Here is a 24,029-nt window from a genome sequence, read left to right on the forward strand (position 1 = left end):
TTCACATTGCCTGGGGGGGAAGTTAAATTGCTATAGTAGAGGAAAAGAGCTAGAAGCAAGCCAATGTTCCTTTTTTTATTAACAAATCAGACTTTTGAGAATCCAGAGGGAAAGCTGAGGGAAGCAGGGTCCAGAGTTTATAAGAGAAGGACAGAGAGGAAGTATTACATCACCAAGGAGGCTGGCAAGGATCTCCCAACTTCCCACTTGGGGCACTGCCACTGCCAGGCCTGTGGGGCCCAAGCCTGCAGACAAACCATTTGTTAACCATTGGGGGAGCACCACTCACTGCCTAGAGGGAGGAGCCACATGAGTGATCCACTTCCTTGTCGGAGGGGCAGGCGCTCCATCTCAGGTCCAGTCCAGCTGTCACTCAAGGACCGTCCAGCGGAACAGCAGTTTGCTTCCCAAGGCTCTGCTGAACACCATCTGAATTGCCCAGATGGACAGACCCCACCCCACCCCATCTTCAATGGCCCGGGACACCACAAACTCCACAGAAAAGAGGGTGGGGGGGGGCCTGGACACTCAGAGGGTGGAGGACTGGTAGGGGTATGGGAGGAAGGTCCCAGCACCCGTTCTCTCATGTCCCTGCCCCTCTGCAACTTATATCAGATGCCCTGGGTCCATAGGTCCCACCCTGACTTCCAGCACTGCTGCGAGGACAGTCTAGGAGAGTTGGTCCAGCTCAGAGTGTTGCCCCAAGGATTCTCTTTGTGTTTTCTGTCCCAGGATTTCTCTACCAAGAAGCTTCCTTGCCATGTGGGTAAGCACAGCCCAGAAGTTCCAAGTGACACTCCCAGGGGCGGGGGGCCTCCACCTGTGAGGGTGAAAACTGGTAGAGAAAGGCTCCCACATCCACACTTCTGGGCGACAGCTCTGGGAGGCGCTCTGTGGTTTCCCAGCAGGGCCTGACGGGGTCATAGCCCTTTGAGTCAGAGTGATCTAGACACACACCCCTAGTTGGGCTTCTCCTCTCTCCCCAGCCCCTCACTCCTGCTCCCTGGGATCGGCTCTCAAGTAAACCACCTGCACAAAATCCTGGTTTCAGTCCTGCTTTTGCTGACACCTCGCTGGGGCACCCACGACATTGTCAGGAGCCCCTGGGGGTGTTGCCGAGCCACGTGAGAAGAAAGGACATTGCAAAGACTTTGCATTCTGATTGAACTAGTCCTGAAATTTTAGTTCCAAATTCCCATGGACAAACACTAAAGATCATTCGTCGTACATCTTCATTTTACAGTAGACGCAGGGCCCGAGAGGAAGCACTTCTGAGATCACGTGGGGAGATGAGGCACAGCGGGATCTGGAACCCAGCTCATTCCAGGTCTCCTCCCTCCCAGCAGGCCTCTAAAAGCTGCTTGCTGGAGGTCACTGTGCCAGTTTAATGAGATCCTATCTGTGGAAATGTCTTGTAAACTGTGAAGCATTATAAAAATGCTATTCGTCATGATTTGTGCCAGGCCTGGGACCGCAACCCAGATCTGCTGGCTCCCGGGCCAGCGCCGTAAGCCCAGCAATAAGAAGATGCATTCAACAGCAATTCACAATTCCTTATTTTCAGAGTCACACTCAGAGACACTTGTTAACTAGAAACCCCACGCCAGCCTCCCTCTCTCTGCTGGGCACTCTCCACACTGCTTTCTGCTGTGTGGCTGGGAGGGTGGAGAGGGCTGGCTGTCCTTCATCTTTTATTCACTGATTCAAAAAATTATTTACCAGTCTGCTAAGACATCTCAGCCACTTCACTAGCACTGGGGATATAGTGGTGACCAAGACAAATACAGCCCTGGCCTCAAGGAGATTAGCATTGAGTAGGGAAGAAACATATTCAAGAATCACTTGATCGAAGTAAGCCGAAAGAGAAAGAAAACTACCATGTGATATCACTCATATGTGGAATCTTAAAAAAAAAAAAAAAAAAAGACACAAATGAACTTATTTACAAAACAGAAGCAGACTCACAGACATAGAAAACAAACATAGTTATGGGGGCGGGGAAGCGGGGGAAAGAGGGTGGGAAGGAATAAAATGAGAGTAACAGATTTGCAAATACTAACTGCTACATATAAAATAGATAAATAACAAGTTTGTACTGTGGAGCACAGGAAACTATACTCAGTATCTTGCAGTAACCTATAATGAAAAAGAATATGAAAATGAATATATGTATGTATATGTATGACTGAAACATTATGCTACACACCAGAAACTGATATAACATTGTAAACTGACTATACCTCAATTTAAAAAATAGAAAAAAAAATCACTTGATTAACTATGTAATTCCTTCTGTGCTGGTGCTATGGACAGAATGCAGGATACAGTGACAACACTTGACCAGTGCTAGGGATCAGGGAAGCCCTTTGAAGAGGGGACATTTAGGATGCACAGGAGAGAAGCAGACAGGAGCAGAGAAGGGTGTCTCCCAACAGCAGAGCCCCCAGGGAAAAAGGCGTTAAAGATGCTGGCAGAGCCAAGAAGGCCCTAAGGACGGAATGTGATTCGAGGGCAAGAGTCAAGTAAAGGGAGACTGGGAAGGGGGTTGGGGTAGAACACACAGGGCTGGTGGCTCCTGGAGGGTTTATCTTCAAAGCTTTCCTGAAATCCATGGACGTCATTGCAGGGTGTTATGCTGAGAAATGACATAATCAGATTTTTGTTTTCAAGGGGTCATTCTGCGCAGAGGGTGGCTGGCGAACATGCTGGAAGGAGGCCAGCCTGGCTTTGGGGAGGAATGTGAGGAGACTGCTGAGTAACTGAGGGGAGGGAAACGGTGCTGGGACAGGGCTGTGGTGGCAAAAAGGAGAGAACTGGATGAGTTCATGTGACATTTTAAGGTGGAATCAGCAGCACTGGGAGATTGGACATGGGAGGGGGAGGGGTGGGCATTGTCGATGGTGACTCAGGGGTTTCTGACATGGAGGACATGCTCTTCCTGGGCTGGGAGCCTGGCAGAGGGACAGGCTTGGGGGGAAGAACATGACTTTGGACATGTTGAGTGTCTGTGCCCCTGGAGATGAGACATGGTAGTTAGATACATGGGGCTAAGAGCTTAGAACAGAGCTTCGGGCTGGACACAGACATTTGGAAATGTCCAGGAGCAGGTGATATTAAAGTGTGAATGAGATTGGCCGGGGACTAGGGGACCACGGTGGTGATGGAGACAAGTTCCCTGCCCTCAGGGAGCTTATATTCTAATGGAGCAGATAGAGGATCCCACTTCTTATAGTCAGAGTGGCTTGTTAGAGACCTGTTCTCTCACTGAGAATAAGCTGGACAAACTCCAAAAGCTGTCCGTTGGCAGGCAGCCAGGATGTGAAAGGTCAGGATCCTGAGAGATGGCAGCATATGGCGGTGACATTCAGCATTACTCTTCCCCTTAAGGTATCCCTGACTTGTGAGCAGCATGGGGCCGAGGGGCTAAAAACCAAGCAAAAAGTGTTTGAGAAGAAGCTGAGAACTTGCGTTAGAGGTTGTGAAAATCTCACAGGGTAAGGGGACAAGTCTGGAGTTCAAAATCCCCAGGCAAGCAGGACCTGAGGGCCAAGAAGTCAAGGAGAAGAACAGAGAAAAGGACCACAGTACGTTAGTTCAAAATCCCCAGGCCCTCTTCCCTGAAGGCATTTGCCGAGTCGGAGGCAGCATCCTCCCAAGTGGTGAAGCGTTAGCCGAAAGTGAGGCTGGGAAGTTGGGCGGAGATTTTGGGCAGTAAGATGGGGCTGAGTAAACAAACTGGGAATCAAAGGCCCACCAAAGAGAAGGACTATAGAGAACAACCCAGACTCCCAGTGAGAACCCCAGAAGGGTGAGGCACTAGGAGCCTGGGTGAGCCAGAAACAGAGCAGCCTTCAAAGTCTGACTGCCAGCTTCAAGCCAGCTCAACCCCAGGCTGGAGTGAGATGGCCTTCCGACACTTGAACTGCCTTGGGGAAAACCAAAATAAATCCTCCCTGATGAAATGTAACATCAGCCAGAGCCAAAAACATTATCTCCATAACAGAAACGGACCCACAGGTGATCCAGATATTGGAGTTATCTGACACAGACTTTTAAATAACTGTGGTTAATAAGGTCAAGCAAATCGATGACAAGATGGAGAATTTACCAGAGAACTGGAATCGATGCAAAAGAATCAAAGGCAAGTTACAGCGGCATGGATAGAATTTGGTAATTAGTATCTTTGATGAATGGCTAACGTTCTTCCACTCAGCCAGGAGGAAGGGCACCCCAGGGGCAGGTAAGTGCACCATGAAGCCCCGCAGGTGGCAGCCTGCAAACAGGACGGAGGGCAGGGTGTGGGGCTGGCAGGGCCCTCGGCAGCATTCCGTGCAGAAAATTCAGGGGAGGCCAGTTGGAACCACACTATGTTGGAACTTGAAGAAATTAGAATTCTGTTCTGCAAAGAGTGAACAGCAGTTCTGTTTGTCTGTGTCTCTGGGTTGAGTTTGCCTCACGGTCAATTTAGAAAAAGTAGAAAAAATGGGAGTTTGCATTTTTAAAAAAATGTCTTTTTTTCAAACATGAAGAAATTCAATACCTGCACCAGTACTTAAAGCATTTTTAATTGCTTCTCCGTCCCCAAAGAGTTTCATCTTTGGGGCTATTTTTGTAACACTACGTCACAAGCCTATATTACAGTTTCAGACTAGCATTGAACTTTTAAACAAATTTTGGTATTGAGTAAGATCTTCTTCAGCTGGTTTACTTTGTCCTTCCTTTGCTGACCTTGTAAACTACTTAATTGCGAAATGTGGTTCATCTCAGAGTGCCTCTTAACATTGTATTCTTTAAAATAGAGATTTTTTCCATTGCACGGGAGACCAACAGCCACATCTTCAACATACTCGCACAACAAAGCCAGGCTCCTCACTTCCACTTACTTAGAGCCATGTGGTTTTCATCAGCCACTTCTCTTTTCTTGGCAGAAAACATGGCAAAGATTTAAATTGTATTTAGCAAATGGCCCGACCCTCTCACACCAGGCTCCTATTGGCTATTCTCACTCTCACCCTGTCCCACGTGACCCTACCTCCTTCTCCGTTCCCAAAGAGTGCCCCCAATCTCCTACCAGGCAAACCCAGCTGACTGAGTCGCCCCACCTGCCAGACCTGGAGAGTGGAGCTCTGAAGCAGGAAATCAGACCAAAGACCTCTGGGAGCTGAAGCAGACCAAGCTGAGTATGAACCAACTCTCGGGAGAGAGGGTTCCTGAAATTAGACGGGCCGGCCAGCTGGGAGCTGTTCCTCACTGCTGCAGAGAATGGGCGGCTAATGAAGATGGTTCAAGGATTGGAGACCGCTGCCATCTGGGGAGTCCTGCCCCCTGCTTATCCCAGTGGGGAAGCCAAGCCCATCCCCCTTGCCACAGGCTCCTCCACCTTCTGTTCCCACCAGTTCTTACCCTTCCGAGCATCATTGTTGGGGTGAGGAGGAGCATGAGACTCCTACCACAGTTACTAAGCTGGCAGCAAAGTTTAGTGAGCCCTCTGTCCCCCTGAACATCCTTTCATTGGAGGCTCGCTGAGCTCCACTGACGTCTAAATGGCCAGAAAGAAGTGCCTGAGTGCTGGTGAGGACAGCCCTAAACCAGGAGCTGAGGGACCCAGGCTGTCCAGCATCCTCACCTCTGCCATATTGATTGCATCCAAACATACCCTGCTTCACCACTGCCTGTTTCTCCACTTCCACTGCTTCACTCTGGTCTCAGGCACCTTCTTGCACCTGGACCACCACGCTAGCCTCCCAGCATGTCCCCCTGATTCCACTCTGGCTTCCCCTTAGTCCATTCTCCACTCGGAGGCAGAGTGGTCTTTTAAAAGCATAGATCAGATCAGGCCAGGTCCCCCACTGAAAACCTCCCCAGTGACTTTCCTGACCATGGCCTTTAAGGCCCTGCCCATCTCTCCAGCCTCATCCTGAGTGACTCTCCCTCCCTCACTGTACCCCAGCCGCACCGGCCTCCCTCGAGCCCCTCAGAACCCCAGTGTCCTAGACCAGCAAGACCTCTGCCCCTGCAGGTGGGGCTGGCCCAGGCACCACAGTGAGCATCTGCCCAAAGCTAAGAGGTGACATCGTCCCTTCCCAGGCCTGGGCTCCAGGTCTCTGGACCTCAGGTGGTCCAATGCTTCATTTCTCAGATGAAGAGACAGAGCTTAGACAGACACAGGGGCTGTCCAACAGTCAAATGAATTTATGGCTGAACTAGCCCAGAGGCCTTATGCTTTGACTCTTAAGGCAGTGCTCCTTTCTCCTCCCCCGGCTGCCGGGTCAGGGCCATCGCAGGCAGCCTGGGGCATAGAGAGGAGCCAGGTCTACCATTTGTGCAACATTTGGGGGACCAAATACCATTCAGACTGCTTCCCTCCAGGGCTCAGAAGGTGCTGGAGCTCTGATTTAGACAAGGAACACTTCTTGTTGCCTCACATCAGCTGGATGCTCCAGGGGGTGCTGGGACTTGCCAATGCTCACCATTCTCTGAACATGTAGAGCTCTAGGCTTTGGATCACACACTGTGAGACAGAGTAGAGACAGAATGACCCCAGGCAGACAGCAGGGCTCCTAGGACCTCGCTGGAGGAGGCGGAAGAGGGCCTTCCTATGGTCCCCACGGCAGGTACTCCAGCTTGCAGGCAGCAAGCCCAGGAAATAAGGGCTTGGGCTGTTTCAAGAAGGCTCCCGTATTCGGGACTTAGGGTGGGGCCAGGGAGGTGCTGACAAGGGAGGAGTGGAGCCAGAGGGGAAAGGATGTATCAAACTAGGCAGGTGGGGCCAATGGAAACATCTCTGGGCTATAGCTAAACCTGAGCAGCAGGAAAGAAAAAGCTGTGATTTAAACAACCATCAAAATTATTCTGGCACTTCTGCTTTCCAAGGGGGTGGTATAATGAGGGAAGAAGGATAAATCTTTGTGTGCCTGTAGAGACCGGTAGAGGAAGGAGCTAAGACCAATAATTTGATTGTGTTAAGGGAAAAAGTAATTTCAGAACTGGCCCTTAATGTTTTTTGGGCTGGCAGAGATTGGCCCTGAGGCCGTCTGGGCAGAGAGCGGGAATGAGCTGCTCTATAGGAGAAAAGATGCTGTGGGAGGCTGGCTCTGTGTGTGGGGAGGCGGGGAGGGAAGCAAGAGGGCCAGAAACATGGTGGATGCTGCAGGGGGCGGGGGCGGGGGTGGAGCAAGGGAATAGCCAATATTCACCTTTAAGGAGTTTTCTGTGCTAAGATGCAATGCGTCTCTCCCAATTATATGTGGGGGAATGTGTTACATATGCCCCATGCCAGGGCTACTTTGGCGAAATCAAGTAAAAGGATCTATGTTTTACAGTTGTCTTGACACAGGGCAAAGAGAAGAAAACAATTTCAGGGGCAAAAGAATAAAAAAGAAGAAAGAAAGATGGGGAGAGAAAGGAAGAAAGAAAGATAGGAAGGGAGAGAGAGAGGGAAGAATGAGGGAGGAAGTAAGGAAAGAAATTAATTCAATAGAAATAGATAAGAGGGGATTAGGAAAACCCCCCAGAAGTCCTGCAGGAAGCCCTGGGTTTCCCTCTACTGTGGGTTGAAGGCCTGATCCATTTTCCCTTGGATATTAAGAGGCAAGATGACCCTATAAGGTCATAGGACTTGGGAACACCCACCGTGGTGGACATAAGGTTTTAATCTTGTGTGTAACTTACTGAGTGATGAGGAACAAGAAACTGAGCAGGACTTGGTGAGGTTCTGAGCAGTCTCTGAAGGGCACTTGAGGCGATCCATCATCCAGGAGTCTAAATCCAGTCCTGTTCTGTTGAAGGTAGGTCCTCAGCTCACTGTAGCCTAGAGGGTTATGGAAACCCTTGTAGGATCTGGAAGAAAGTGGGCTTACTATTCACACACACACACACACACACACACACACACACACACACACACACACACCCCTTCAGATAATGATAAGGACAGGACTGGCCCGAGTGTCTCCCTGCCCCCTTCCCCTTGATGTTTCTTGAAGCCTCTTTTATATTATGGATCAGCTCTTAATGGCCAGTTAAGATGACTGAGTGGTTCCATTTACATTTCAGGGAAGCCCTTGGGACCCTTTTGGCCAATACTGAGGACACACTCCTTTCTACCTTCCCTTCCACTTAGAAACTGAAGTTATTCAAGGTGCTGGCTTCTGAGAACACCCCATGGTAGAACCAAGTTTTTCATTCTTTATAAAAGTGTAGATACCTCAAATCATATATTGCCATGACCAGGGTCCCCCAAAAGTCCTCCCCAGCACTTGATCCATGGGTATCAACCTTTTGTCTGGATTTCTCCAGAGAAGACCCCATCATGTACTTGACTGTAATACAACTCTTAGACAGAAGATCCCCTCAAAGACACTAGTATGCACATCTCTGTCTAGAGGAGAATGACCTTGCAGGGAGGGATCTGGAAACCATCTCGAATGTCAAATGAATTGAGGATATTGAGTCTAGGGAAGAGCAAATCAGAGAGGACGCACAACTGTTAGTAAGAATTCTTTCTCATGAGCAAGAGAACCATGGCAAATTAGGTTAAATAAGAACAAAAAAATATTGGCTCATGTAAAAGGGAGGACTATGTAGGCTCCAGGAATGGCACACTCCCTGTCTTCAAGAAGATTGCAATCAGCTCTACCCCACTTACACAGAATAGATTTCCCACAGAAAAGAAGGGATCTGTTACCACAGGAGGGTTGAAGAGGTACTGGCCAGACAGAGACAGAAGCGTCCACTCCAGCTGTCTACAAAGGTATGGGACATGCTGGGATGTTTTTCTTTCTATAGAATGTAAATTGGATCACATCACCGTCTTGCTTAATATTCTTCAGTGGGTCACCAGGGCCTACAAGATAAACTAGTTCCTTCAAGTGACTTACAAAGCCCTGCATGCTGTGCCCCTGGCTCCCTGCTCGGCTGCAGCTCCTATAGTTCTCTGTCGAGCTCCCTCCCCAAGGTACCATTACAGCCAGAGCCAGGCAGACCTCCGTCCCTCTGCCCCAGGCATGGGCCAGGCTTTCTCCTAATTCCCTACACCAGAGCGAAAGACAAGTTAACAGCATTGCCTGAAATCTTAGAGAGAAAAAGGGAAATATATACCAGAAAGCACCCTATAATTGTTCTCAGAGTGGCTCTGCTGAGACCCCACCACCCTGAGCTAACTTCAAGGTCCTTTATAAGCCCTCTCCCCACCTCACATGCCAGCTGCCTCCATGTGGCCAGGGATAAATCCCCTTCCACCGCCAGGTGTATTGCAAGTATTCCCCTTCCTTGGAGTCCAGGTCTAAGCAATGACCCCACCCCCACCCCAGCTCCTGTTGGTAGGTTTTCCCTCTCACTAACAGCTAAGATCTGCCTCCCAAGCTCTCTTGTCCTGCCAGGGAATTTGCCTCTTCTATGCATTACTGACAATAGGAATATCAAAACAAAACACCTGCCAGGACATTTCCCCAAAGGGGGGATGGTCAGGTTAAAACAGCATCCTTGGGTGGGACACCAGTTCCCAGGTCTAGGTTGGGCTGTGCCACGTCCAGTCTGGGTTATTTGCACAGTTGTTTTCTCCAGTCTCAGCTGAAGAAGTGAGCACTTCTCTCCCACATTCTTCTCCATCTCAGCTCCTTATCTTGTACAAACAACTGATCCCAGAGTAACACACACCACTTTGCAGGAACACACCAGTTTCAGGCTAAGGGTTGTCTGATTCCAAATTAGGGCATGGTGGTGCTCTAAATAAAACAATGCTCAGAGGCAGAATTCCACAAATCACTCAATTTATATTATTAAAGGGTATTAACATTTTAGACTAAAAAATGTCCTTTAGGGTCCCCTCAGTGCCTTCCCATTCTCACCAAGATTAATAGGTCCTTGCTTTATATTAGCACAGCTAAAAGGGCCAACCTAAGTGGTACATTTGAAAATAAAGGAACGTCTTCCATAAAGCAAATTTTAGTCTCCATTCTAAAAGGCAGATAGCTTGTAATTCTAAAATGGCATTTCCCCCCAGTTAAAAAAAAAAAACTTATTATAAACTCACTATTAAGTAATTTTATAATTCCAGGACAAAGAACAAAAAGGAGAGAGGTTGAGTGAAAGCTGATTTCAAAGTTTTGTCATGGGAGCCCTATTGAGACAACCAATCAAAAAGCCAAAAAATTATCAGATGTGGGGTATTTAGACCACTTACATTTAATATGATTGTTGACACTGTTTAGTTCAAATCTACCATTTTGCTCTTTGTGTCTGTGTCTCGCCATCTATTCTGTAGTCTCAATTTCCTCTTTTTTGAGTTGCTTAATGTGTTTTATGGTTCCATTTTATCATAGGTCTACTTTATTCATAGCATATCATATGAAATTCATTTTCTCATAGGTCTATCTCATTCTTTCTAACCCCAGTATAGCATCCCATAGTATGGATGTACCATAGCTTATTTATTAATAGAAATTTAAATGTTTTTTCAATTTTAAATATTACCAAAAAACTGCAATTAACATTTTAATGCATGCCTCTTTGTGCCTCAGTGAGCATTTCTGTACTCACTGTACAATCAAGTCTCAGAAGTAAAACTTCTAGGCCAAAGGATATGTACTTTTTAATTTTGATGGAGCCTGCCAAGTTGCCCTCCAAAAAAGCTGTATCAGTTTGTTCCACCAACAAATGGCCATTCCCTATATTCTTGCCAACCTTGGATAGAATCAATTTCCTTTTATTATTTTTGTCATTCTATTGGGGATGATTGTCAGTTATTACTGTTTTAAATTTGTATGTCTCTAGTTTATTATGATAGTAAATATATTGACATATATTTATTGGCCATTTGTACATCTTCTGTGAACTGTCTATTGTTATGGGCTGAATTGTGTCCCCCAACAAATTAATATGTTGAAGTCCTAACCCCCAACTTCTCAGATGTGACCAAATTTGGAGTTGGGGGCCTTTAAGGCAGTAATTAAGGTAAAATGAGGTCATGTGGTGGGCCATAATCCAATGTGACTTGTGTCCTTATAAGAAGAGGCGATTAGGACACAGTCTTGTGTGTGCACAGAAGAAAGACCGTGTGAGGCCAGAGTGAGAAGGCAGCCATCTGCAAACAAAGGAAAGGGGTCTCAGAAGAAATCAAACCTGCCAACACCTTGATCTTGGACTTCTAGCCTCTTGAACTGTGAGAAAATTAATTTCTGCTGTTTAAGCCACCCAATTTGTGTATTTCCTTATGGCAGCACTAGCAAACTAATATACATATTCACATAAACTGCCCATTAGTCTCTCGGGCAGTGTTTCTTTCTTATTGCTTTATAGGAGTTCATTACATATCTCCTTTATATATATATATTATATATATATATATATAATATATACAAAATTACTTTTTTATTGTATATAATAAGCTTTTGTCTAGGGTGATCATATAATTTATCATTCAAACCAGGACACCTTTGAGAATGACAAATGCTAAAGCAGATGGGACACCAGGACAACACATATAAATCAAAACTGTCCTCAGAAAACTAGAATGTATAGCCACCATACTATCATCTGTTACATTTGCTGCCAAATTTTTCTCCAAGTATATTAATTAGTTTTAAATTTTAATAGACTATTTTTAGAGCAGTTTTAGGTAGAAAAAATGAGCAGAACGTTCCCCTATTATTAACATTATTAACATCTTGCATTGGTGTGGTAATTTGTGACAACTGATGAACCAATATTGATACATTTAATAACTAAAATGCATAGAGTTCATTAGGGTTGGCTTTCTATGTTGTATAGTTCTATGGGTTTTGACAAATGCATGATGCCCTGTATCGACCATTACAGTATCATACAGAAGAGTTTCACTGCCTTAAAAATGCCTGTACTCTGTTATTAGTCCCTCCCTTCATCCTCTGGGACCTCTGGAAATCAATGCTTTTTTTTTTTTTTTTTTTTTAACTGTCTCCATAGTTTTGCCCTTTCCAGAATACCATATAGTTGGAGTTACATAGTATGTAGCTTCTTTCAATTAACAATATGCATTTAAGATTCCTTCATGTCCTTTCATGGCTTGATAGCATCTTTCTTTTTATCACTGAATAATATTCTGTTGTAAGGATGTACCATAGTTTGTTTATCCACTCACTTATTGGGAGATATCATGGTTGCTTCCAACTACTGAGTTATGAACAAAGCTACTTTAAATATTTGTGTGTAGATTTTTGCATAGACAAAGTCTTCAACTCATTTGGGTAAACACCTAGGAGCAGGATTGCTGAACTGCATAGAAGACTATGTCTATAGTTTTGTAAGAGACTGCCAAACTGTCTTCCAAAGTGGCTGCACCACATTTCATTCCCATGAGAGTTTCTGTGTCTCCATATTCTTGCCAGCATTTGATGTTGTCAGTGTTTTGGATTTTAGCCATTCTAATAGATGAGTACTTGTATTTCACTATTGTTTTAATCTTCAGTTCCCTGATGACATATGATGTTAAACATCTCCTCATAAGCATATTTGCCATCTGCATGTCTTCTTTGTTGAGGTATCTGTTCAGATTTTTGGCCCAATTTTTAATTGGTTTGGTTGTTTTCTTATTATTGAGTTTTTAAAGCTCTTTATATATTTTGGATACAAGTCCTTTATGAGCTATGTCTTTCGCAAAGATTTTCTCCTTGCCTGTGGCCTGTCTTTTCAATCTCTTAACTGTATCCTTCACAGGGCAGAGTTTTTAATTTTAATGAATTTGAACTTAGCAACTTTTTCTTTCAAGGTTTGGTGTTGTATCTAAAAATATCATTGTCAAACCCAAGGTCACCTAGATTTTCTCCTATGTTATCCTCTAGAAAATTTGTATTTTTAATTTTACATTTAGATCTATGATCCATTTTTGGTTAATTTTGTAAAGAATGTAAGGTCTGTGTCTAGATTTATTGATTTTTGCATAAGTATGTCCAATCATTTCAGTATCATATGTTGAAAACACTACTCCATTGTATAATTTTTGCTCCTTTGTCAAAGTCTATTTGACTATATTTGGCTATTTGACTATATATGGGTCTATTTGTGGTCTCTTTATTCTGTTCCACTGATCTATTTATCCTTTCATCAATATCATGCTGTCTTGCTCACTATAGCTTTACAGTAAACCTGGAAGTCGTGTAGTATCAGTCCTCTAACTTTGTTCTTCTTCAATATTGTGTTGGCTATTCTGGGTCTTTTGCCTTTCCATATAAACCTTGGAATCAGTTTGTTGATATCCACAAAATAACTTGGTGGGATTTTGATTGATATTGTATTAAATCTAGAGATCAAGTTGGGAAGAACCAGTATCTAAACAATTTTGAGTTTACCTATTTATGAACATGAAATATTTCTTCATTTATTTAGATATTCTTTGCTTTTTTCATTTTGTAGTTTTCTTTATATATATCCTGCATATATTTTGGTAGATTGATTGATTGATTTCTTTCTTTCCTTTCTTTCTTTTTCATTGTTTCTGTGTTTGTTTTTCTTTGTTTCTTTCTTTTTTGTGCTAATATACATGGTGTTTTCTTTTTAATATTAAATTCTAACTATTCATTGCCTGTATACAGGAAGGTAACTAATTTTTGTGTATTAACCTTGTATCCTGCAACCTTACTATAATCACAATATTAGTTCCAGGAGTTTTCATTAATTCTTTGTGATTCTGCACAGACAATCATGTTATGTGCAAACAAAGAGTTTTTGTCTTCCTTTGCATTCTGTATATCCTATTTCCTTTTCTTGTCCTATTGCATTAGTTAAATCTCTCAGCATGGTATTGACCAGGACTAGTGAGAGGGATATCCTTGTCTTGTCCCCAGTCTTAGAAGAAAAGCATCTTTTGTCACCATTAAGTATGTTAATGTTCATTACTTTTTTTAAAACATGGAATTAAATAAAAACTAATTTGAAATATGTCTCTATGTTTTCTAGATTTTGTGTTTTGCTTTAAAAGGCCTTCCCTATTCCAAGGTTACAGAAATGTGTCCCTATTTTTTCCTTTTTTTCCCTAATAATTGTATAGGTTTGTTTTTTTACCTGTACTTCTTTCATCCATCTGAAATTTATTTTGTATGTGCTGTGAGGTAGGGGTCTGTGGTAAATAGACACTATAGATTAGCTGGATCAAAATTCACATCAGTGCCCTTCTGGTGTGCCTTCCCATATTGCAGAGACTTTTCTTGATTTCCAGATGTAGTGGAGATTCCCCAGTTGGATGTCTTCAGGATCTTCCACAGCTCCAAGCCAGTGACTGAGTATGAAGAAGAAACTAAGTCATGGCCATTTCTGCCCCACAGAGAGGAACTCTTCCAAGGACAATTCTGTAGTGGCCAAGACTTCCTCAATGCTACACTGCAGTCTGAAGCTTTTTCTACTCAATCTTCTCCCCTCCCTTTCCTTTCACAAATGTCACACCTGTATTATAGTCTGAAGGCTTTCCCTGCTACTCCTGCTCCTTATCCCCTTTATTTTTATAGGCATGGTCCCAACAAATCTCTTGCCCCCCTAAGTCCATCTTGGTGTCTACTTCCCAGAAGACCCAAGCAGATACAACTCACATGAAGCTTTGAGTTACATGGAGAAAAAGACAGCACAGCCTCTATTTTACTAGCAGAGATCCTGGCAGAGGTGGTAGTTTTGGAATAGCTTCCATAGCAAAGCTTCCTGCTGTCTGGAAGCTTCCAAACTGCAGCAATGACATCTCCTTCAGTGGCTCAGTTCTGCACTGTGGCTTTAGAAGTTGTCCTGGTAAGTTCAACCTAAAATCTTTTCCTCCAACACTCCCTACAATTCTGGCAGCTATACATGCCTTCCATAAATTCTTTCTGACCAAAATGGCTAGAATGAATTCTCTTTTCAGAAAGTAAAACCATCACCAATATACTAACTTAATTTTTTTCAAAGTGGGTAATCTAATGTCTCAAAACCATTCTTGAATAGTCAGTCTTTCCCTAGTGATTTAAAATGCCCTTTTAGCACACACTAGATTTCCATGGATCTATTTCTTTACCCATTCCATTGTTTGGATTATCTGTTCATACACCAATATCACTCTGTATTGACCACTTTATAGTGAATGTTTATATGTGGGAGAGCTGTTTCCTTCTTGTTGTTCTTACTGTGTCAGAATTCGCCTGGGTATTTTTGTACATTTTTCCTTCCAGATGGCTTTTAGAATTTGCTTGTAAAGTTCCATTTTTAAAACTCTTATTAAGTTTTTACTGGGATTTCACTGAATTTATAGATTAATTTAGGAAGAATTTATGTCTCCACAATATTGGATCTTTGCCAGGACTCATTGGTACTGGGGAATGGCTAAATGGCTTGGGGATAGACCTGAAGCTTGAAGGCACAGGGCTGTACCAGCTGATTAAGCTGGTGAAGAATAGCTCATTGGTGTCTTAGAGGAAGCGAGAAAATTTTTGCAAAATGATGAGAAAGCAAGCCAGGCCACCTGGAGTTAAGGAGTGGTTTGATGATGATACATTGAAGAATAAATAACCATCTTACATGTAAAAGGCCATATACTGTGGCTAAAGAAGGGACTCTGGAGTCATAAGCACTTCCATGAGGAGGCTATCTCCATGTGCTGATGTAACTAAAAAGACCCCCAATTTCTGGGTGGCATCAAGATGCGACTGAAAGAGGAAACAACACTGAGGACTCCAGAGAACCTAGAGCCAGGGGAGAATGGAGGAAAGGATCCAGTTTCTGGTTCCTTGGCGACCAGGATAACTGAGGGAGGGCTTGGCAGATACTAGGGAAGAACAAGGTCAGACTAGGAAGGGAAGACAGGCTTCTCAGAGAGTCAGGAAAAGAAGAACAGCCTTGGAAGAGCCTGGATGTGGGCTACAACAAGGTTTACAGAGTCAAGTCGTCCCTATGCAAGATTCAGCTGCAGCAGTGACCACAGATGAATCCTGTGTCCAACTAGCAAGGTTCCCTTCATCAGTCCTCCGCCTGCAGGATGGAGCTTCAGCTCCTCTCCACATTACCGGCTTGGGTGTGTATTGTTACTTCTGAGTTATTGCAAGTAAAAAGTGAGGGTCCACGAGGGTTATATCTCCTTCCCAGAACCAGAGCTTCAAGCCCTGGCTAGTGGCAGAAGAAGTGTCAGAGAAGGCAGGGAGCTAACCTGGCACCTGCTCAGACCTCTCCTACTGGAAGACTGACCCAAGGCCTTCTGGAGCCATTTGGGTCCCCACAACCACTGCTGAGCTCCGGAATGGATATTTTCTCTTCTACTTTTTGATCTAAAAACAAAACAAAACAAAACAAAAACACATCTGGATAGTACTTCAGAGTTTACATTGATTACCTCATCTGGCCTCCTAAAATCACTATGATTAGGTGTAGCTATAATTACAGATGGGGAAGCTGAGGCTCAGGGAGATTATTTGACTCACCAAAAGGCACAAGGCTCCTAAGTGATGGAGCCATTTATTTATTTAGCAAATGTTTCCTGAGACCCAGAGCTGAAAAACAAAACAAAAAACCTGTCTGCAGTCATCAGGGAGCTCCCAGCCTAGTGGGCAGACAGGCTCATGAACAGGCAATTTTAAAGCAATATTATTGCCTCGCCAATCCAGAGGTTACGCAGAAGAAAGCCCCCAGGGTGGCCTGGGAGAGGCTTCACAGACATAGAGGCAGCATTTGAGCTGAGACTTGAAGAATGACTGAGAATTTCCAGGGAGAATTTTCCAGTGGAGAGGCTGTATTCCAGCAGGGAACAGCACGGCCCGAGGTACCCAGGCATGAGAAGACGTGGAGGGTTCGGGGAAGCTACAGGTTGTTTTGGATCACAGAGTCACACGGGGGCAAGGGGCAGCGGAGGCGGTACAGAGACAGTGACTGACTAGGCTACGGAGGCATTCATTTGATGGCTAACAAGTGCACCAGGCATGATACTAACATGTACTAAGGGAACCTCTCCCTCATCTAGGCTGAGACCCCACCCCCAGAGGCCCCACGGCATCAGGCTGAGGCTGCCCTCTGCGGGACTTCGCCTGTGTCCAACTTGGCCTGCTCGCTTTCCTGTCCGCTCCTCACCCCACCACTCTCCCTGGGACCACGCCATTAACAAATCCTCATCTCAGGGACTGCGCCCGGGGAACCACCCAAACACTGGCTTTATTGTTTTCCATCACTTACAGGAACTTGACACCAGGCTGTTTGGATGTGTTCACTGCCCATCCGCTTCCACTAGAGTTTAGGCTCCACAAGGGCAGGGAGCCTATTCACTATGGCTTCTCATACCCAGAACAGTGTCTGGCACGTAGTGGGTGCCCAGAATATGTTTTACTCAATAAATGATCTCAGTGAATTCTCACAATGATCCTGGGAGGTAAAAATTATCATCCCATTTTCCAAATGAGGAAAGTTGCCTAGGCTGACACAGATCATGCACAGCACAGCCAGGCTTCCAAACTGGGTGTGACTCCAGGCCAAAACGAAGGCTTTAAACCCAAGCCCATGTTTGCAATTTCCAGAACACTCCAGGCTATTTCACACCTCCTCAGTGCTACTGAAGCTGCTTCTTTTGCAAAGAAACATCCCTTCTCTCCACCGCCTGCACCCCAACACACACACACACACACACACACGCACACACGCACGCACAACTGACCATCACAGTGCCCCTTGAGCCCCTCTGGCCCCTGGACAGATTCCTGCTGGGGCTTTCTCATGTTTGTTTCCTCTTTCTCTTCTGTGAAATTCTTTAGGGTAAAGCTTTGCCTTATTTATCTTTGCTTCCCTAGCACCAAGTGGGGTCCTGGCAGAAGGCTAGAAATCTGTGAATAGTTGTTAAATGAAAGGAGGGGAGGGAGGGAGGGAGGAAAGAAGAGAGAGGGAGGGAGGGAGGAAGAGATGGAAGGAGGAGCAGGAGAATGAGCAGGGCCATGGAGATAATGGAGCTGGGTCCAGCTCTGGCCCATCAGTGCCAGCGCCCTGTTGCCCACAGAGGCTCAAAAGTCTGCCTGTGGGAGCCTCTGGCTCCTAAAGGTTTGCTGATTGACAAAATGCCACTGACTTTCATTTCTAAGCACTTCAGCACGTACAGGACAGTTTCACATAAGTTGGTGGTGTAGGCAGAAGAGATAACATTATTTTAACATCCCCTCTCCCCGGAAGGAACACATGGTGGTCTTCCTAAGAGCCATCCCACCCCCTTCATCCGGCGCATCAGCCATGCTCTCTGGGTAGGATAACCCCACCCCAGTTCAGGGATCTAAAGGCAGTTTGGTCCAGTGGAGAGAGACGTAGATGGGGAATCCAGAAGCCTGGGATCCCCGTTCCAGCTGGGCCGTGACTGGTGGAGTGACCTGGGGTAGGCCCTTCTCTCTCCGGGCCTTCGTTTCCTCATCTGTTGAACTGCCAACAGATGATCTCTAACATTTCTTCTGACTCTAGCATCCCCAGATTTCTGAGACCTTAAATCATTTGGCTCTGGAAAACAGCCAAGGGTAGTGGCCAGGGCCCCAGGTGAGGAACACAAATATCTGGGCTTAAATCTGGGCTCACCTCTCACCACCTCTGTGCTCAATCACCTACCCCCTCGGGGCCTCAATGTCTTCATCTCTCTGAGAAGAAAGTGATTCTTGCCCAAATTACTTTCCTGAGTGAATAAAGGGACAAAACATGATAAGGACGAGAAAGTAAAACATTTCCCATTGCTAATCACTTGTGAGTATTTGCTCCAATCCAGACGCTGTGGCAAGAACTTGACATAATTTATCTGATTCACTCTTCTGTCCTGTAGGGTGAGAACTATCCCCAGTGATGTTCTGGTAGATTCTTAAGAACAAGACCTCCGAGAGAAAAGCCCTGACCTGTAGGCCTACTCATTTCTGTGGTAAAAGTACTCCGCCATGGCCCATTTCAAGTTAACCAGCCTCGGGTGACTGAATACAGAACTGGCAAGAAATACACACAGTTGGCTTTCAGGAGGTGGAACTACCTGGCTCCAGTGCATTCTTGATTATATCTGCTTTATTTCTGAGAAAACTGAGCTTTGGGAAACATGCCCCAATTTATACAGTCAGTACTAATGGAGGGCTCCGTGAGGCCGTCCCTGCTCCTGGGAAGAGACTGAACTTAAAATCAGAAGACGTCAGGGTAGAGCCTGGCTCCACAACTTTCTGGCTGTGAGACCCAGATGCACTTAGCTTCTCTTCACCAAAGGCCTCAATCTTCTCCTCTGTTAAATGGAAGCAAACTCACAGCACACAAGTCTTCTCTGTGGCTCCAAGGAACACTGCTGTGCTTTGTGAAAGAAAAGCTCAGTCTCCAAGCAAAAGCACCCAGCCATGCAGAGGACCAGTGGGGGAGTTGCTGCCCGTCCAGAGAGCCTGTCTGCTCTGAAGATTCTGCTTCCCACAGGCCTTGGGGCTCTGCCTCCTTTTGCCCGAGGGTCTGTAGCTAAAGGCAGGTGGAAGCATCCTCCATCCTCCAGTGGGTGCCTGCTTCAGTCCTACCATAGGCTCCTAATTCCTAACATTCCAGCGCAAGCCCCTCCCTTCCGCGTCTCCTCGGAGCTCAAGCAGGGCAGAAACCAGAACCTTCTCAGAGCTGCTGGAATCCTGCGCCTCATAAATCAGGATGCATCCTGAGCTATGGGACCAAAGGAATGCTCTGGAAAAGTGAGTGAATCCCCTGATGATCATTTCCAAACATCATCCCACACCTCACTGAGTCCAGACCCATCCCCAGGGTTAAGCTGCCTTCCAGCACCACCCGCTACTAAGTGTTTGGGCTCACACCTCCCTCTCTTAACACTCAAGCAGGGTGGAAAGAGCCCTGAGGCAGGGCTCAGGCTCCTAGAAACCATGCCCTGCTCTGTGGCATGCCCCACAGGAGAGTTCAGCTGCCCTCTCAGAGCCTGCCCTCACCTGGCCTGGCTAACGTGGAAGGGAGGAGGCAGAAGGTCTATGACCTCCTTTGTAAGAGGGCGACATTGCACTCTCTGAGGGGACCAAGCCTATGCCCAAATCATGCGAATTCACTCACACACACACACACACACACACACACACACGTGCATACACTCTCATCTATACCCATCCTGGAGCATTCTCGGATTTCAGAGATGTACATTGTGATGTTGACTCTGGTCCTCCCAGAGGCAAGAAAGAGATTTCCAGGTGACCCGAATTCCTGGGAGCATGTAGGGATGCAGAAGGGCAAAACACAGGCTGGAAACTGTGAGGAAACAAAACACAGGAGAAGGGGTTTCCTGAGTGGACAGAGTCCTGGAATTGACCTCAGGTCAGTACTCCTTTCCTGGAATAAGTCACTGGCAGCACCAGCAGATGGGGGAGAGCAGGTTTGCCCTGGTGCTGAGGGGCTGACTTAGGATCTGAGAAAGGGAACACTGCTTCTGAGTGACTAGGGGAGCTCAGAGAAAGAGCTCTGGCCTTAGGCAGAAGGAGAGAAGGAAGCAAGGGCAGGGCAGGCCAGGAGGAGGAGGGTAGAGCAGCCAGGCAGAGTGAGTCCCGTGGGCCAGGGTTGTCTTTGCCCTGGCTTGTGTGCAGTGCCATTCCAGCACTGTCCTTTAAGTATTTGCCTGAGGGGTGGTCTGGGCAGAGACAGGTTGGGGATGGACAGTGTTCGGAAGCAGTGGTGGCCTGGGTTGAAATTTGTCACACATTTTCTTGGCATCCAGGGGAGAGGTGACAGGCACCGAGAGGGAGTCTCTCTGTGGGACCTTGAGTTAAGAAGGGACCTCCCAGGAGGCATCACCCCGGTGAGTTGACCATTATCCCAGGCCAGGCTCTGTCTGGCTCTCAGAACTGGTCCAACCCACTGGCCCAAGTTCTGCCAATCAAACTCCCAAGAGTCAGGAACTGCAGATGAGCCTTGGCCTCAGGGAGGGCTCTGAAAATCCGTACCCTGACCCGCTGCCCTAGCAGGGTCCTGAAGCCCTAGACAGCTGAGGCTGTGAGTGTGAGATGTGGGCAGAGTTTGAGGGCCTCTCCATCCTGGCCCTGCTATGGCCCAGTGACCTTCTCAGGCCACACTAGAGTATGAGATCTGGTCCCTGGAGCATTTCTAGACTCAGGGACTCTCCCTCCAAATAATGCTGGTCAAACATTGCCCCCATGGCTCAGGTCTCCTCTCGGCCTCTCCCTGGTCTAACATCCCCACCCCTCTGCCCCCAGTCTTTGAGTGGGGTGAGTCCATTTCATCACACTCACCCTGAGCCTGCCTCCCACCGCAAACCTCAGTGGGCGCTGAGAGTGCTGCCAAAGTCAGCAGCCCCGTAGTTCCAGACAATGGCCTCCTTGGACGCGAGCTTAAGGCTGAGGGCAGCGTCTGAGAGTTGCCCCCAGCTTGAAAGGGGCCTTGGCCTCTCCCAAGGCAGATGTGGAATCTCCAAGAGAATGTAGGCCTCTGCCAGTGGAAGGTGTCAGGGCTGATGAGGACCGGCAGACCTCCCTGTCCACCCCATACCCTACACAGATGAGGACACGGGGACTCCTGGTTTGTAGAGACGAGCTCAGGGCAGACTGGGGGCCAGACCTGGGCATCCCACTGCCCATTCTCCCTATTACAGCTCACACTACCACTCCCCAGCCCCTGCTCAGATATTAAGACACAAGAAGCTCTCCAGGGCCTGAGTGAGGACCCCCGTTCCTCCCCACTCCCCAGGACCAGTGTTGGTGATGGGCAGGGTGAGCTCTGGCCGGGGCAGGAAAGTGCTGTCTAAACACGCAGTGGGGCCTGTGTGTCTGGCTCGCGGGCTGTCACCCGGGCCAGGTGGGCCTCTGACACACAGCAGGAATTTTCCATTTGCGCATCCTCTGGCTGGTTGGGATCCAAGGCATTTTAAGCCTTTTTTTTTTCTTTCATTCCAGTTGTCTCCCCTGCCCCACGAAGATGCACCCTGGGGTCCAGAGGCTGGGTCCCTAAATTCTCAGGGAGGCTTTGGGGAACCCCATCCAGGAGCCACCTGTTAGTGCCTAAAATCTAGAATTCTTAAATGTAGGAGCAGGAAAAGTACTTTTAAAAACCTACACAGATGATGAGATTAAAGTTCTGAAAGAAAGGTGACATGGCCAAGATCACTCCACCATTAAGTGGTGCAACCAAGATCAAACAGGTTTGTCTAACCCTGATGCCACTCTATTTCCAGAGTACCAGCTCCCCAAGGTTAAGATCCAAGGTCACTGAGAGACACTGTAAGCCACGTGAGGAGGCTCCAAATGTGAAGCTGCATGTGGGAGCGGAGCCACCCGTGTGGAGAAACTGCCAGATCACAGAAGTCCCCAGAATGGGTAGCCGAGTCGCCCAGGACACATGCTTCCCTATGCTCCTTTTCCCAGCCTGGCAGGAGCAGGTCCAAAACTTCCTTCCCAAGGGTAAGGCCAGTGGGTGGTGGCCCCCTCCTTCAGGGGCCTGGACCTCCATCCTGCATCACGATAGTGGGGATATTCCCTGGGTTGGAGCAGACTTGTCCCTGTGTCCAGGGCATCCTTTGGGCAGTAATAAGGGCCTTGACCTTGTGAACGTGTTGGGGATACAGACTTGGAGGCTGGGCCTACGTATTAGAGACCAACTGGGCTTGAGCCTGAATCTTGTGAGATCTTTGTCAAACAGTGCAGGGGGCTGCAGTGGACCACTTGCCATAGGCAGAGGTGTGTCCCAGGTGATTGGAGCAATACCTGTGCCTTCAGGGCAGGTTCACAGCCAAAGGGAGAAAGACTGACTCTCCACGTTGAATGATATTCTGCAGGCTCCTCCCTGGGGCCCTGGGAGTCTTTCCTAGAGTAACAACTAACTCCCCAGAGAGTGGTTCCGCACAAAGCCAGACATCAAGGAGCCCCAGCCTTGTTCGGGGAGGTTGACAGGTGGGGAAGGTGATGACAGGGAGATCTGGAGTGCCATTTGGCCTATACAACCTCCTACCTCCATGAACCGTGTAGGACGAGGCCCCTAGTTACCACCCCAGCATTTCCTGAAGTAAGTTCTGTGAAATAAAGTCAAAGGGAGCTGGAGGAAAAAAATGTTCCTGTAGTCAAATAAGTTTGGGAAACCAGGTTAAATCAACCCTGCTTCCTCAAACGTATTACAAATGTCCTGCAGATTTCCTAGAGCGGTTGTTCTGAGCTGAGGGCAAAGTCATCCCCCCAGGGGACATTTGGCAATGTATTTAGAGGTTTTTAGCAGTCACAACTGGAGGGGTGCTACTGGCATCTAGTGAGTAGAGGCCTGGATGCTGCTAAACATCCTACAATGCCCAGGATAGCCCACCACAAAGAAGTGTGTGGCCCAAAACACCAACAGTACTGAGACTGGCAGACCCTGTCCTAGAGCACAGCCCACTCGCAAGGCAGGTGTCCAGGCTCCACAGCATAGAGAACAGTTGTCATTGTTTTGGGCTAATCACCATCTGCCCTCCCTTTCTATGTTTAAAGATTTCCCCTATGTTTTCAAGCAAAGGCTGCCTCCCAGTACAGAAGCTGAAAATGAAATGGGAAATTCACATTGTCACAGCCTTTCTTGAGCTAGCACGCGGGCACATGACCTCACTCCACCACTAGACGCATTTCCCCAGGCTTTCAATCCAAAGCCCATGGTTCAAAGAAGCAAGGATCCCACTCTGGTGAGGGTGGTGGCAGCAGCTCCAATCTGCTTCCAGAGGCTACAGTAGTGGCAGTTCTAAAAGCAGCTTCCGGTGTTGGTGGAGCCAGTGGCACAAGCTAAAGCATGAAGCACAAGTTCAGTGTTGGCAGCAGTGGGGTCTTCCTGGGGCCAGTCCTACAATATGACTTTAGATGTTGTTCCTGGCTGCTCTGCCTCTGACTTTGGTTTTCTGACCCTGCAGGAGACTCTGTGAGCCACCCAAAATCCTTAGAATAAATCCCTTTTAAGCTTAAATTAGCAGAGTTGGCTTCTGATGCTTGCAAACAAGAACTAATTCTGAGTGATGCTCAGAGTTTCCCAAATGTGTTAAAGCACAGGATTTTTTTTCTTTTGCAAAACATCTCAAGGCACCACTGTTTCATGAACATTCTTTAAGGAACACTGGC

General features: G+C 46.8%; 1 protein-coding gene across 12 annotated transcripts in view; it reads right to left on the minus strand.

Moving 5' to 3' along the window:
- CIB4 (calcium and integrin binding family member 4) overlaps positions 1-24,029 on the minus strand; it is a 95,330-nt gene that overhangs the window by 55,074 nt on the left and 16,227 nt on the right. For 4 of the 12 annotated variants that reach the window (XM_074341780.1, XM_074341781.1, XM_074341786.1 and 1 more), the window contains one exon: positions 7,672-7,839. The exons of 3 other annotated variants lie outside the window; for them this stretch is intronic. The gene's annotated coding sequence lies outside the window, so the exon portion shown is untranslated. Of the gene's footprint in view, positions 1-7,671; positions 7,840-20,092; positions 20,200-24,029 lie in introns of all 12 variants that reach the window. 5 more of the 12 variants (XM_074341783.1, XM_074341785.1, XM_074341789.1 and 2 more) reach the window with 3 other exon arrangements.

This window comes from Camelus bactrianus, chromosome 15, assembly GCF_048773025.1.
Source record: "Camelus bactrianus isolate YW-2024 breed Bactrian camel chromosome 15, ASM4877302v1, whole genome shotgun sequence".
In the NCBI taxonomy this organism is placed as follows: Eukaryota; Metazoa; Chordata; class Mammalia; order Artiodactyla; family Camelidae; genus Camelus; species Camelus bactrianus.